A 14,738-nucleotide genomic window follows, 5' to 3' on the forward strand; every position below is an offset into this window, starting at 1 on the left:
TTGTTAAGTTCATCTTTTCATTCTCTATATGATAGAACTATTAAATGCGTTGTTTGACAACTTTTTATGTGCAATTTTATTTATGCTAGATAAATGCTTGTATAGGTTGTTAAATGCATAAATGAAGTTAGGAGCATGCTAAAAATATAAAACCAGGTGGTTTAGCTTTGTTGTCAGTACTTAGAAAAAAGAGTAAAATACACTAGCGGTTCCTAAACTTGTCGTGGGGTGTCGTCTAGGTCCCTAAACTCTCAAAATGCATTTTCATATCCCCAAATTTTTTCTGAAGTGTCATCTAGGTCCCTAAACTCCCAGAATATACTTTTAGGTCCAGAAACTTGCCTTACTGTGTCATGTAGGTCCATATACTCTCAAATACTATTTTAAAATTTAATAAATTTTTATTTTTTATTTCCATTGAGAATACGGCAAATTATCTTAATAAAGTTATACTGAGCCCATGTAAAAAGTTAAATACTTAATAGAAAAATTCAAAACATATATTGCCATGTTAAACGAGGAAATATGTTATACACCGCTATTGTTTTTAAATCATCTGATGGCCTTGATTAATGCATGTTGAGTATGATTAGTAAGTAGGTAAATTTATAAATAACAAACAGTGGTATGATTTGCGAGTGAATCATGAGGAAAAATAGATAAATAAACCGTTCATTTTAAAAAAAACATGGTTAAATAAACCGTCAATTTCAAAACAATTAATTAATAGTAATTTCAAGGATATGAAAATGTATTTCGAGAGTTTAGGGACCCAAATGACATCCTGAGACAAGTTCGGGGACCTAGAAGTATATCTCGAGAGTTTAGGGACCAAGATAATACCTCGAGAGAAGTTTGAGGACCAAAAAATATATTTTGAGAGCTTAGGGACCTATATGACATCTCGAAACAAGTTAGAGGACCGCTGATGTATTTTACTCTAGAAAAAATATTAAACTTGTTGTTTAGTCAATGTTTCTATGATGTATTGTTATAATCATGATTAATGTATGTTTAGGCTTGTTTGTTTAATATCTGCTTTTCTGGATGTCCAAAAATTATGAAATTTGTGCAGTAGCTTAATCTTTTCATGTATAATTCACTGTAAAAGTTTCATGTGCAGAAGCAATGTGCATGTTTGTAATTCAGTTTTTGCTCAGTTTGTCTTGCTAAGGCTAAAACAAATATTTTCTATCATCAACAAATTTTGGTAACACCACTCGGTACCAAAGGCTAGATATTGGTACCGGGTAGTGTTTTCACTTTGTACAAAGACCCTTAGCACACAGAACATCCCAAGTTCTGTCTAGTTTCAAACATTAGCCGACGGACTGTCTGCGGCCATAGGCGGACCGTCCGCGTGTCAAGACGTTCGGACATCCGAACTGTCTGCATTAAGTTTTCGGACATATGAAAAGAACTGTCAGCGGACCGTCCGCGATACATTGGCAGACCGTCCACCATTCACTTTTCCGTTTGAAGTAACCCGCGGAGCTCCTTTCCACCCGGTACCAAAGCCTAGACATAGGCACCGGGTGGTGTTTCCACCCGGTATTAATGTAGGAGGATCCATTAGTATCGGGATGGTAACACCACTCGATACTAATGTCTAGCCTTTGGTACCATTAGTACCGGGGTGTAACGCCACCCAATACCTATGTCTAGACTTCGGTACCGGGTGGTGTTAGCATCTGGTACTAAAAGGTCCCCAGACCTTTCCATCCACCTTAAAAGTACTGGAACGAAGATGACCCAGTACTAATGCTAGAATTAGTACGACTCACTTTGGTTCTGGTACTTTTGAGGTGCACTGATGACCTCTTTTCTACTAGTGGATGTAGTATGAGTAAACAGGTCGTCTGTGCCCTATTGGGGATGGATGATCATGTGAGGAGCCAGACGCTGTAGTTATAGCCCACGGGTTTGCTCTTGCTCGTGCAGCTTCGCGCGTGTGGCAGGCTTGCACCTACTAGCTGCGTGCCGGAGTGGCCAATTGGTTGGTCATCTGCACCCTGCGGGCTTCTACAAAGTTGGCTAGCCGGACGATTTGGTTGAGAAAACTGTTGTTAGGCCATAGGTTAAAAGGATACTGGAAACGGCACGTCTATACTGGACAGTTCGCCTAGAATCAACCTATGCTAAATTTCTTGTTAGTATTAATATAATAGGATGACCTTTTGCATGTTTGCATATTTTTAAAAGAATATTTACCAAAGCCCATTTCAGCTATAATACTGGAAAACTGGAAGGCAGTCATGTCTCTATCTTGGGTGTGGGAGATTATTGGTATGGCTCTCTTGTCATTTTTCCATTTCATGTATGAGAAATTTTATAATAGTTGAAACAATACATCAGGCTGAAATCGACGGCTAAAACATAAGAGATAGAGATACACCAATCGGTACCAAAATAGGTGGAACCTATACCAAAATAGAAAAGATACCTCCCAATACCTTACCAAAATAACCTCCGCTACCTCCTCGTAGCTTTACAACCTTAAAGTTGCCAATGTATCAAACACAGTACTACATGGTCCAAGTTATGGTCTATATCAATTCAGTTTCACTTCAGGTTACAAGTTACTCCGATGGAGGGAAAAAAAACTGCACACGAATAACGTTGATCACATTCACAGCAATGAAACACAGAAACCACCCAATAATTCATTATCTTGGGATAATACAATAATTCTGGTGCCAATTTCACCAATGAAGTAACAAACAAAAGAGTTGAAGAGCAAAATGTAGTGATCCATTATTATGGTTCGTTCTTATGCATACTCATGCATAAGTGCATACACAAATGCCAAGCCATGTCCTGGATCTTGATCTGACTGAAGGGTTGCATCTGGTCCCAACCATAATTGACATTGTTTGGCTTTTAGGTATGGCTTGTCGACCATACATTGTTTCACATTGCACCTAAATGGTTTCACAAGAGCAAAGCATAAGTATATAGCAGGAAAGAAATAAAATGAACCATTTAAAACAATATTGCTTAAGAAAAGCCCGAACCTCAATAGCATGGACTCAAGAAGCATGACAAAGAACCTTCACACAATTTCAATATCAGATGCTATACATAGCTTGGAATCAGCTCCACCACTGACCACACTGTCACCTTTCCACCAATCGGCACATAGAACCTGGAATAGCCAAAGTTAACTAAGCAACTCATTTTTCCCCATTCCCTGAAATATGGAAAAAGAAACACCGCACAAAAGAATACCTTATCTTTGTGCGAGTCCACGGAAGCCAGTGGCCACTACAACAGGAGAAATATCATTAGCGACAATTTCATGCAACGTTTTAAAGAGTAAATGATGTAAATAACGAGATTATCGGAATCATACTGCTGTTCTTAGATCCCACAACATGACTTTCCCATCAAATGAAGATGATATCAGATGGAACCAGGAGCTTGGATGCCATTTACAGGCAGTGATCCAGCCTGAGTGAGAGGAGAACTGAAACACAGGAGCTAATGTTCCTGTTTTGAAGGGGGCAAACACATCAGGTTGTTAGAATATGGTCCAAGAAAGATAACTAATAATTGCAGTCATAATATGTTTACCAGGTTTGCGAGGGTCCCATACCCTCAGGACGGGGTCAGAGCCTCCAGCAGCAATCAATGAAGAGCCCTCACCGCCACAGTCCAAGCAATTCAAGGCGTTCCCACAAAACTGTGAAAAGGTTCAGGTGTAAATGTTAAATAAGACAGATTTCGTTATAAAACAGAACACGATAGTTATAATATGAATTTGCAACATTTAGAAATCAAGAACTAAGTGGAGACTTCCATTTTTTGGGCAAACTCAGGAGAAAAATCATCACTAAAAGTGGAGACGCCGGTGAATTTGCATATGCAAATAGTTTTCTTTTAACTGTTATGCTAGCAGAAAAACAGAACACTGTCTATACACCCCCTTTGCAATACATAGATCAATTTAAGTGAAGGAAAATCATCAGGAGTCGCTTATGAAAACCAATTACATGGAGTTAACTACATAATTTGGAATATAAAGAAATTGTACATACCATATTCCATGTTTCTTTCACTGTTTGTACATCCCACTGCCGAACAGAATGATCCCAAGATGCTGAATATATCGTTTGTTGCTCAGGCCAGGTAACAGCAGTAACACATTGTGTATGTCCCAGAAATGTTATAGTGGCTAAACCCTGGATTACAACAGGATCCAAACTGTGAGATGAGTGGGGCATATCATGAATTCATGACTGGAAAGGAAAAAACCCTACCAACATAAAGTGACATCCTTCTCTCTCACAAAATCATGGCAGCTGATGTACATTAAATAGATAGAGGTTTTGAAAACCATTAGCCGACCCAAACCCAATAACTGGAACGAATTCATCTAATTGTAAAACAGCGTTATGGAAAGGTCAAGATTAGGGTAGACCATGAACAGAAATCATTGTTTTGTACGTAGCTGAGTATCCATATACTTTACAGGTCAGCACCTCAAGGGCAAACCAGTAAATATCAAATAAGGTGATGAAAATACATAACTTCCTGACTCACTCGAAGGTCCATGAATTCAGAGTAGAATGTAGCTAGTACCTCTAACTGAGACTCTTTAGGTCCAATTGAGTCAGAATCCATCCTTCTCTTCTTCAATGAAACAACATCACCGTCTTCTTCGGACCCTTCAATTGCCCACAGCTTGATGGTGCTATCCCAGGAACCAGAACAGAGCTAGGTACCGAAATAAGAGGTCAGAAAGTAAAAATAGCAATAAACATTGACGTGAAATACCAGATTGAGTGATTAATTACCAGATCACTTGAAGGGTCTACAACGATACTTTGAACTGATGATGTGTGCCCACGAAGAATTTTGTAAGCCCCAACCCGCTTTGGGTAGTCCACACTGACCGATGTATCACACTTCAGGAGTCCAAGCCATAATGAAAGATATAAGAAATATATTATAATGGATAAAGCAAGATTTTGGGTTAAAAGATAAAAAGTAGCTTCTTTACCTTGTATAGCCGCAATGACCTATCCTTTGAGCCAGTCACTACATGAAGACTGCCCTCAGTTTCAACTCCTGCAATAACATGATTCATGCTGATCACTTATAAAATAATATGAAAATGAGACAATGAAGCAGAAATAGTTTTTGAACAGATGCCTTTTGTAACATAATGAGCAAAAAGTTGTTATTTCGAGCATGCTGACCTTTATTGATGAATCTGGTAGAAGTAATTGCATCACTGTGCCCCTCCAAAATTTGAGTACATACTACTGCATCTTTCCATAATCTATGTAAAAATCGGAAGGGTCAGGTATGCAACAATTCCACATTCTTGCAACAAATCTACCTTGCAAGACCATCGTAGCATCCTGTTAATATGAAACTGCCAAACAAAAAGAGTTTAGTAGTAATACAAAACATGTGAAAGTAAAACTTGCAATAAAGATTCAAGATGCAAAATGTTCATTTTAACAACAGAAATTATGAAATTCATCACTGCATATAGCTTCCTCTGATTTGATATTATAGAAGTGGACACGTGTTCTATTTGATTAGTACCCCTAGATACATCTCCCTAAAGTCCCCCTAGCTTATCTGGTGTGTGCTGCATTTTACAAACCAATGTCTATGTTAATTGGTGATTGGTCACTATGATTAAAGATGGGTGGAAAAGGAGACAAATGAATTTTGTATGTAGAAAGGGAGATAATCTCAATAGGGTACATGGCCATCCTGTGATTTTTATTCCAGTTGTACTCCTGGTTGTGTCAACACTACCGAAGTAGGTGGAAGGAGCAGCAGCAAAGCAGGTACAGCATGCTGTGTGCAGCAAAATTTAGCTTAAGTGCACCAATGCCAGCATAGTCAAAAACTCAAAATAAGTATCCAGAGAGGTATTTGCATGAGCAAAGTCATCTGATTCTTCTCCGAAACCAGCTGAACTAAAACCCTATACAATCAAGTTTCCACACCTATTAATCTCCTACCAAACCAAGGCACATCGATCAAATTCAGAATTAAATCCTGGTCATACAGACAATTCACATATTATGACGAATAACAGGGGGAAAAGGCATTCCAATCCAGATAAGTTATTTCCACAGATGTCAGGTTGCACACACATGACAAGGCATAAACTATACCTCGGGTTTGATCCATCAACCGCGCTAACCCAGTCATCATGGGGGCAGGGTTCCTCCTGCTTCCTTGGTGCCACGACTTTCACATACTCGAGCTCAAGCACCCTCTCCTGCAAAACATTCACCCAATCCTCGCACAATTTACAACCACATCCTGCACAGCAACTCCTCCGGGAGAAAAAGCAAGGGTAAAGCAAAAAAATTCGTACCGCCGAGATGCCCTTGGCGAGGAGGAACTGCTGGAGCGGCAGCCGCACGAGCTCCCCATCCACGAGGAAGTCGAAGGGCTGCGCCTTGTGGTCCGGTTCGGCTGCACATCGCGAGCGAGTGAAAGGGTTAAGAATCCGTGGCTCGTTCAGCTGTATGGATGGCTGGGATTCAGCCGTGGGGTGCTCATCGGCAGCGAGGAGGCTGTTGACGATCTCGGAGAGGCCCATGCGGGAGAGGTCGGCGGGGACGGCGATGGCGGCGGGCGGCGCCCGCAATACTGCATCGGTGACACTGTAGCACGAACACTGTTTAATACTGTAGCATATATACTGTTCGAATAGGCCTCGCTGTTGACCGCGAAATGGACGGCTCGCAAGAGATGGTAAGTCACCGTTAAAGTGTTCAGTGATTTGCCTTCGGCGAGTCACTGAATCTCAATCCGGAAAAGAAGGCTAGGGAGGCGGCGGCTGGTTTTTTTTTTGATAGAGAGGCGGCGGCTGTTTTTTTTTTTAACCTGGGAGGCGGCGGCTGTTGGAGTGAAGGGAACAGGGTTAGGGTTAGGGTTAAAGTTAGGGTTAGAGTTATGATTAGATTTATAAGTGTCGGGTTGGACCGTTTGGTCCAAAATGGGTCGAGCTGGGCTAGGTGGCGTGCGAGATGTGCGGGGGAGTTGGGCGATGAGCGTGCAAGCAGGCTGGCCAGGCGAGCTGGGCTCATCGCGGGTTTGGGGCAGGCCGGGAGCTGGGCTGCGCGAACGGGCCAGGCGAGCTGGGTTGGCCGGCTGAGCGAGTAGGGCGCAAGGGTGCGGGGTTAGGGTTAGGTTAGAGTCGGTTAGCGTTTGAATTCAAATTTGGTTGACACAAATTAAATTTAAGTTCCACTCAATTTCACTCCAACGAAATTAAATGTGAATCGAGTTCGAGTAAACAAGGTAGAGCAATTAAATCCCTGTAAAATCCAAATAATTTCACACTAACAATTATTTTCCTTAATTCAAATATAATTTTTTATTTACTAGGAATTTTAGAGAGGTAGAATTCCTACATAAATGGATTTACTACGACACCACCAAATTTTTTTTTGAAATTCATTATTTTTGATTTTATAACATTTCAGAAAAATCCAAAATGTTTACAAACATTCTACACAGCAACTCCTCCAGGAGAAAAAAACAAGCGTAAAGCAAAAAAAAAAAAGTACCGCCGACATGTTCTTGGCAAGGAGGAACTGCTAGAGCGGCAGTCGCACAAGCTCGCCGTCCACGAGGAAGTCGAAGGGCCGCACCTTGTGGTCCTGTTCGGCTGCACACCGGGAGCGAGTGAAAGGGTTACGAATCTCGTACAGCTGTATGGATGGCTGGGATTCAGCCGGGGGGTGCTCACCGATGGCGAGAAGGCTGTTGACGATTTCGGAGAGGCCATGCGGGAGAGGTCGGCGGGGACGACCATGGCGATGGGCGGCACCCGCAGTGGGGGCGGCAGCTTGGTGATGAAGCACACGCGCACCTGGCGCGAGGGGTCGGCGTCCATGGCTGCGGCAGCGGATGGCAGGACGGCGTTGAGGTGGTAGTTGTCGGTGTTGCGGTGGCGGGAAGGATTGGGGAATGGTTTTGGGAGTTTGAGCTGTGGACCTTACTTGGTTAGGGTTTCAGAGATGCTAGCCCCAGTTTCATCGAGACGACGGGGAGGGCCAGAGGTATCGGGTTTTTAAACAGAGGTTGCTCCCCATGGCTGGAGAGGGTTTCACGCGTCCTGTGCCTCCCCTATATGCTGCCACGTGTCAATCAAGGATTTCTCAGCCTATGGGAGTTCTTCGAGTGGAGGGGTGCAGCTGCGTGCCTCTGCAGCAGGGGCCCTCCAAGCACATGCAAACCAAACTGGTCAGAGAGGTGAGGCGCTAGCGCAAAGTCTGCAGTCGCACGCTGAAAAAGCGTGCAGTTGCTGGATTCCCTCGCTGCTGTAGAAGACACTGGATTCGCTCCCTGATATGTGCTCATCCCTTGCACGCACCGCTCGTCCTCCTCTGTGCGTGGCTGTGCTGCTGAAGCATGGGCCTTAGTCGAACGTAGGCCCACAACCCGTGAAATAGCAGCAGTTTGAGAATGTGCACAACGAAAGAGATGGAGAGAGAGATAGAGAGCAGTCAATAGGGCCTGGTCAGCCTGGAGATCCAATCGAGCGCTGCTCCTGGGATTCGTCTCCCTGCTCACCGATGGGTGTCGCGTCCCGTCAGACTGGGCAGGCATCGCCGCTACGCTCGCTCCGCTCCTGTCTCCTGCCCTCCGTAGGCGCGTGCGGCACCTCCTCCCTCTCTTTGCGGATATGGCCCTGTCGCATTGGAGTCGTCGCGGGAGGCCGGCCGTGCCGTCCCGTCCTGTCGGAGCAGCGGCGTGCGTGCTACCAGCCCTGCTCCTACAGCCGCTGCCCTTGCCCAGGTAAGTTCTTCCCCTTCCTTCCTTTATCTATGTGTGCTTCGGTGCCCTCTCGCTCCAGCCCCAAACCCTAGCACCATCTGTGATTTCTCTTGCTCCTCCCTTTGTTTGCCTGCCCATCCCGAACCACACCGTGCAAATCGTGAGCTTAGGTTCTCTATTGTATTGTATTTAGTTTTTCGTACATCGGATCTGCTATCTATTGATCTGATTTGTGATTTTTTGCTGTGGTTGTACAGGTGCAGACATCTCATGGCGTCAGTGACGTGAGATCTAGAAGTGGTCGTTGAGGAAGGAAGGTGAGGCGCCTGCTGCATTCTTTAGGTTTAAAGCACCTTAGTTTTTTCATCTTGTGTGGTTGATCTAAACCCTGCTTCTCTTCTTGCTTCTGCTTGCAGTGAGCAGTCAGTTGGATCAGGAGAATATGAAGGTGAGTTTGTGCCTTCATCTTTGAATTTTTGGGCATCCATGTTCTTTGATGCGTACCTTAATAATCTCTCTTTTGTTCATTTGACAAATGTAGGTTTTTAAAATGTACTCTTTAATACAAGCACGCACAACTATCTCTTTGTTTCATGGCGTGAGATTTAGAGGCTCGGAGCAACATGCTTAGCAAACCTTGCTAATGTTACTGTTTTCTTAAGTCAAGCTTATGAGGTTAGTGCACATTTCACAAGTCAGTGCTTAGACAGGGACGGTTATCTAAGTTGAGATGTTAAGATAAGGGACCTTGTCTGCCTTAACTTTCTTTGGTGGAAAGAAATATTTGGTTCTTTCTTATAAAGTAAATCTGCTTATTTAGATTTCAATCTTCTTTCATTCAAGAGTAGAAATAATACCTTCTCCCTTAAATTATATTTGTAAATCGGATTGTTGTATGCTTAGGTTGGAATGTTCATATAAGGGAGCTTATCTGCATGCATTTCTTTTGTCGAAATAGCTATTTTTTGAATTTTCATAAAGTAAATCTGCTTATTTAGAATATTGTCTTCGTTGCATTTATATACTGTACAAAAGGGCCCTATGTAGTGGTTGTTTTCTTATCTTTCTAGGTGCCTCTCCCTAACTTATATATTCATCTGCTCATCTTGCATCTCTATGTCTTGCCTGCAGGCATTTTTCTCTTACCTACTACGGGAGATTAAGTGACCAATCATGTGTTGATATGTACTCTACGATTGAGGCAAGTAGACTTAAATGGATGCAAGACCACCAAAAAGACCTAAGGAGTGAGTCGGTACAAGGCATAGCTGATGCGATTGATAAAGGTCTCACTAATGTTGATTCAGTTGGTTGAAAGGTAGTCATCCCTGCCAGTTTTACTGCTGGTAGGAGATATTTTGTGATGAATTACCAAGATGCAATGGCCATCTGCAGGGTCTATGCCCCCCTAACCTATTTGTAACTTTCACATGCAACACCAAATGGAGAGAAATAGGCGATGTGTTGCGCTTTGAACAAGGACAACAACCATGTGATCATTCTGATTTAATAGTGTGGGTCTTCCGTATGAAATTAGATGAATTTATAGCAGATATTAGAGAAGGAAAAACATTTGGACCTATCAGAGCAGGTCAGTTGTTTATACCACCATCACAAGCTTATATAATTCTTTACTGGTTTAACCTTATTCTAATATTTCTTTTAACAATTTTGTACACCGTTGAGTTCCAAAAGCGTGGCCTGCCTCATATACACTACCTTGTGCCAGCTGCCAATAATTTTGAATTCAATGCTTCTACTTTTGATAAATTCATTTGCGCGGAAATCCCCGATATTAATATCTAATCTAAGACATTTTGCACTATGACTTATACGAAATGACATTACTATTTTTTCAAATAAAGCATTTGGCCATATGCTGCTACAACAATCTATTAATGCTTCTACTTAATTTTCCTGCTTTATGCTGCAGTCTTACTGCTGATCCTAGCAAATTTAAAGATGAAGCTGCTAATTCTGCAACCAAAACAGAAAAGACTATCACAAGAAAAATATCCTTCTCATGAACACGAACTCATTTTTTCATAATATTGTTGGCGCTCCTTAAGTATCCATTTTATCCCCTATTTAACTTTGATAATGGCATGAATTTAATATCAAAATCACTAACCATCCTAACCTCGGCCCAATTATTGGTCGTTTTCGCGTTTGCACATATATTTTGGAGGTACTTCGTTTTTGCAGGTTTTTGACCAATTTTGGAGCATGAAATGACGAGGCCCACGATCATGCGATGACACGAAGAAAGACGAAGGCCAAAGCCCGACCAAAGGACCGAAGGCCATGATGATTAGAGGCCCGTTCGTGCACATCCACCCTCCAATGAAGCCCAAAGGACAAAGCCCACAAGATAAGATCAATATACTTCGGGGATAAGCAAAGCAAAGAGAGATTTAAGGAAGGATTTTCCATCCTATCCTTTTACTCGAAGAAATCTCGAAGATAATGACGTCTAATGGGGTGCAATCGTGAAAGGCATAAAATCTAGAAGACTCCAGGAGACTTGGGGAGAAAGGAGGACACGAGGCGGGGAAGAAATGGGCCAGGCCGGCCGGCCTGGGTCCATTGGGCCGGCCGACCCAGCCCCTTTTTGAGGCGGTTCGGTCTCCCCTTTGACCTAGGGTTTCCTGAGGCTATTTAAAGACCCCTCCCCAAGGTTCACGCAGAGATCAATTCGGGAGATGACGCCAAGGAGCAGAGAAGATAGAGGGACACCTCTCGGAGAATCGAGGGTCGTGCTAGTTGTCTAGGGGCTTCCCTACCCGACGTGGGAACCTTGCAAGGAAGACCACGTCGGAGTTCTGGAGCTAGGATCATCAAGATCAAGGTAGGGTCCCGGTTGTGATCTTGTGATGTACAATCATTCATGGTGAAGTTATTTGTGATTCTGAATGTTTAGCGACTATGTTCTCTCTTTCGATTTCGTTCTTTTCTTTGGGTTTGCTTCATCCTAGATCTATTATCGAGATAGATCGCTTAGCATGATCTTGTAGTCATGGTGGCTAGAGGTTCATGGCGAAACTACCAAAGGGGATTCGACTTGCTTCAGGGTACTTTCGTCCAAAGGGGCGGCGTCGTGACAGGGCGTTGCCACTGAGTAGGTGGGGTATCGAGGGATCAGATTGGTGATTTTGAGTTTAAAGATGCTTTTCATTGAGATTCGCATCTATCTTACTTCACTATATCTAGCTGGAACTACAACATATGCATGATCTAGGTGATCTAGATTGGTTATCCCTAACTTTCTCTTGCTACCTTCGGTGTTTGTCGTTTTTAGTAGATTAGATTCGTTTTTCACCATCTCAACACAAAGGAATCTCTATGCTAGTAGATTGTTTCTTGTATCTTTGGTTCCGTGGATTGATAAACCTTGGGGGAATACTCTAAGGGAAAAGATACACGAACCGTGCGCTGGCGGTATACAAATCGGGGGCGCTAAGGAGCGTCAACAAGCTTTTCTGGTGCCGCTGCCAGGGAACCATCGATTTAAGATCCAATCTTACTTGCATTCGTAAATATTTCTTTTTCTTGATTTTTCTTTTTGACCTTTTTAGATCTCTTATTTTTCTGAGCTAACTAAAAAAACGGATCTATTCCACGAAAATCAATCTAATCTAGAGTTTGCTTTATTTTTCTTTTATGTTTTAGATCTTGTATATTCATCTTTTAGATCTGGTATATATTTTTCTTTTTCACTAACCCCTAACAGGAGATGGACGGGAGCCTCTCCAACAAACCCGAAAATTTTGTGGATGATCCAGAAAAAATTTATAGGCAAAGGAGACGAGAAGCACGATCAAGGAAGCCGGAACTAGTAGATCCAAAAGTCGAAGCCGACGGTTCATCGTCTTCACCTCAAGCAACTCCACCAACAAGTCCAAAGGAGGTGCCACTTCACCAAGGGATGGCGCTACCGGAGCAGGAGCGTACGATCGGAGAGCTATGCACTCCGGACATTCGGGACTTGCCGATCCAAAATCTCGACAACATCGGAGTTCCGTTCGAGATCGAGACTTCAATCATAAGGATGGTGCAAAGCTCGCCCTTCACTGGAAAAGAAGACACTAATCTATATCTTCAAGCGTTCCTCCAACTATGCCGCACCTCCGACATGCAAGGGATGACTCAAGATCAAATAAGAGCGAGGCTCTTTCCGTTCTCTCTACTTGGGAGAGCGTTGCAATGGTTTCATTCTCTACCACCACACACGGTGCAAAATTGGGAGTCCTTGATGAAAGAGTTCATGATGGAGTTCTACTCACTGGGCAAGACCCAGATTCTGTGCAACAAGATTGCAACATTCGCGCAAGTCCCGATGGAGACTATTGCGGAAGCCTATGAGCGCTTCAATGACTACATCCGCGCCGTACCTCATCACAAGTTCTCAAGGGAGGATGTGGTCCAGAAGTTCTATCAAGGCCTCACTACTGCATCAAGGGCGATCATTGACGCATCGGCCGGAGGTTCTATCATTGAGCTCACACCTACTCAAATTTTCAAGCTATTCAAGAAGGTGCCAGACAATGACGCATGGGCATCATCGGGGCGCCTACAACCACTTCAAGCCGTGGGTGCCGCAAAGAGTGTATTGCAAGTGGAACGTGAAGAAATGCTAGAAGGGAAGATCGACTCGCTCATGAGAAGGTTGGAGAAGATGGAAGTGGAAAAGATTGAAGCCCAAGCTATTGATTTGAAGGCGACCGAAGCAAGGTCTACATGTGAAGAATGTGGAGAGTACGGCCATGTCCACAATAATTGCCCGTAGGAAGCCAAGATGCTCGACTACATGAAGAAGGGAGAATGGATCCCGCAACCCAACTTCCGCTACAGGCAAGGTAGACCTCAATTTAATGCAAGCTCTTCCATTCAAAACTCGGTGCCTCTTCGTATACAATTGAAGGAGTTCATGGAGGAGCAAGGCAAGATCAACAAGGACACCATCACCAAGTTCAAGGCTATGGACAAGATCTTGGAGAACATTGATGGCAAGGTGACGGAGGTCGGGAGCTCTAACCTTCAAGTACTCAACATGATGAAGATGCTAGAGACGCAAGTAGCCCAGCTCGCCGGACGCCTATCTAGTAATGAAGGAAAATTGCCCGGGAAACCTCAAAGTCCGGAGACGGCAAAGGCAATTCAAACTCGCTCGGGAAAGGAGATCGAAGAACCCGAACATGCGGTGGGAGCAAGGAAACCTAAGCCAAGAGTTGAAGTGGAGACCATCATCAAGGAGAAGGCACCTACTCCTATGCCAGAGATAGTCACCAAAGAGCCGGAGTTTGAGTTAGATGATATAGACACCAAGATTCTACCGCCAAGGCCACGATACCGCAAAGGTAAACATGAAGATGAGAAATTCAACAAATTTGTTGACATGGTACGCAGGTTGAGCATCAATATGCCACTCTTGGACGCTCTCCAAGTTCCGACGTATTCTCGCTACTTCAAAGACATCATGGGGAACAAGCGCGAGATACCGCCAAGCACTGACAAGCTAACCGAGGAATGTAGCACGGCAATCGCTAATGAAGCTCCTGAAAAGAAGAGGGACCCCGGATGTCCTACCATCCCATGTTCCATTGGATCTCTTATGTTCGAAAGAGCACTTTGTGATCTCGGTGCAAGTGTGAGCATCATACCAAAGAATGTGTTCGAGAAGCTACGCTTACCGGAGCCGGAGCCCACTGCCATGTGCCTAGAGTTAGCGGACAATTCCTTTCGCTATCCTTTGGGAATCGCCGAAGACGTGCCCATGAAGATTGGAGAACACTTAGTCCCCGTTGACTTTGTGATTCTCGATATGGGAGAAGGGAGCAAGGCGCCTCTCATACTTGGGAGGCCTTTCCTCAAGACCGCAAGGGCGAACATCGATGTTGGCAAGGGGGAGATAAAGTTTGACATCAATGGCACCACAAGCGAATTCAAGTTTCGTCCACGCTTCAAGGTATGCAACATGA

At 43.6% G+C, this 14,738-nt stretch overlaps 1 pseudogene across 1 annotated transcript; it reads right to left on the reverse strand.

The window, feature by feature from the left end:
• Positions 1-2,530: 2,530 nt before the first annotated feature.
• On the reverse strand, positions 2,531-7,997 carry LOC120679952 (annotated as a pseudogene). Its single transcript, XR_005677396.1, has 14 exons — positions 7,730-7,997; positions 6,347-6,447; positions 6,141-6,247; positions 5,345-5,380; positions 5,202-5,284; positions 5,003-5,070; positions 4,797-4,907; positions 4,582-4,716; positions 4,038-4,181; positions 3,574-3,682; positions 3,353-3,489; positions 3,229-3,264; positions 3,015-3,145; positions 2,531-2,921 (listed from the first exon to the last, which is right to left on the reverse strand). The product of XR_005677396.1 is annotated as a ribosome biogenesis protein WDR12 homolog (transcript).
• Between the last annotated feature and the right edge of the window lie 6,741 nt (positions 7,998-14,738).

This window comes from Panicum virgatum, chromosome 6N (assembly GCF_016808335.1).
Source record: "Panicum virgatum strain AP13 chromosome 6N, P.virgatum_v5, whole genome shotgun sequence".
Taxonomy (NCBI): Eukaryota; Viridiplantae; Streptophyta; class Magnoliopsida; order Poales; family Poaceae; genus Panicum; species Panicum virgatum.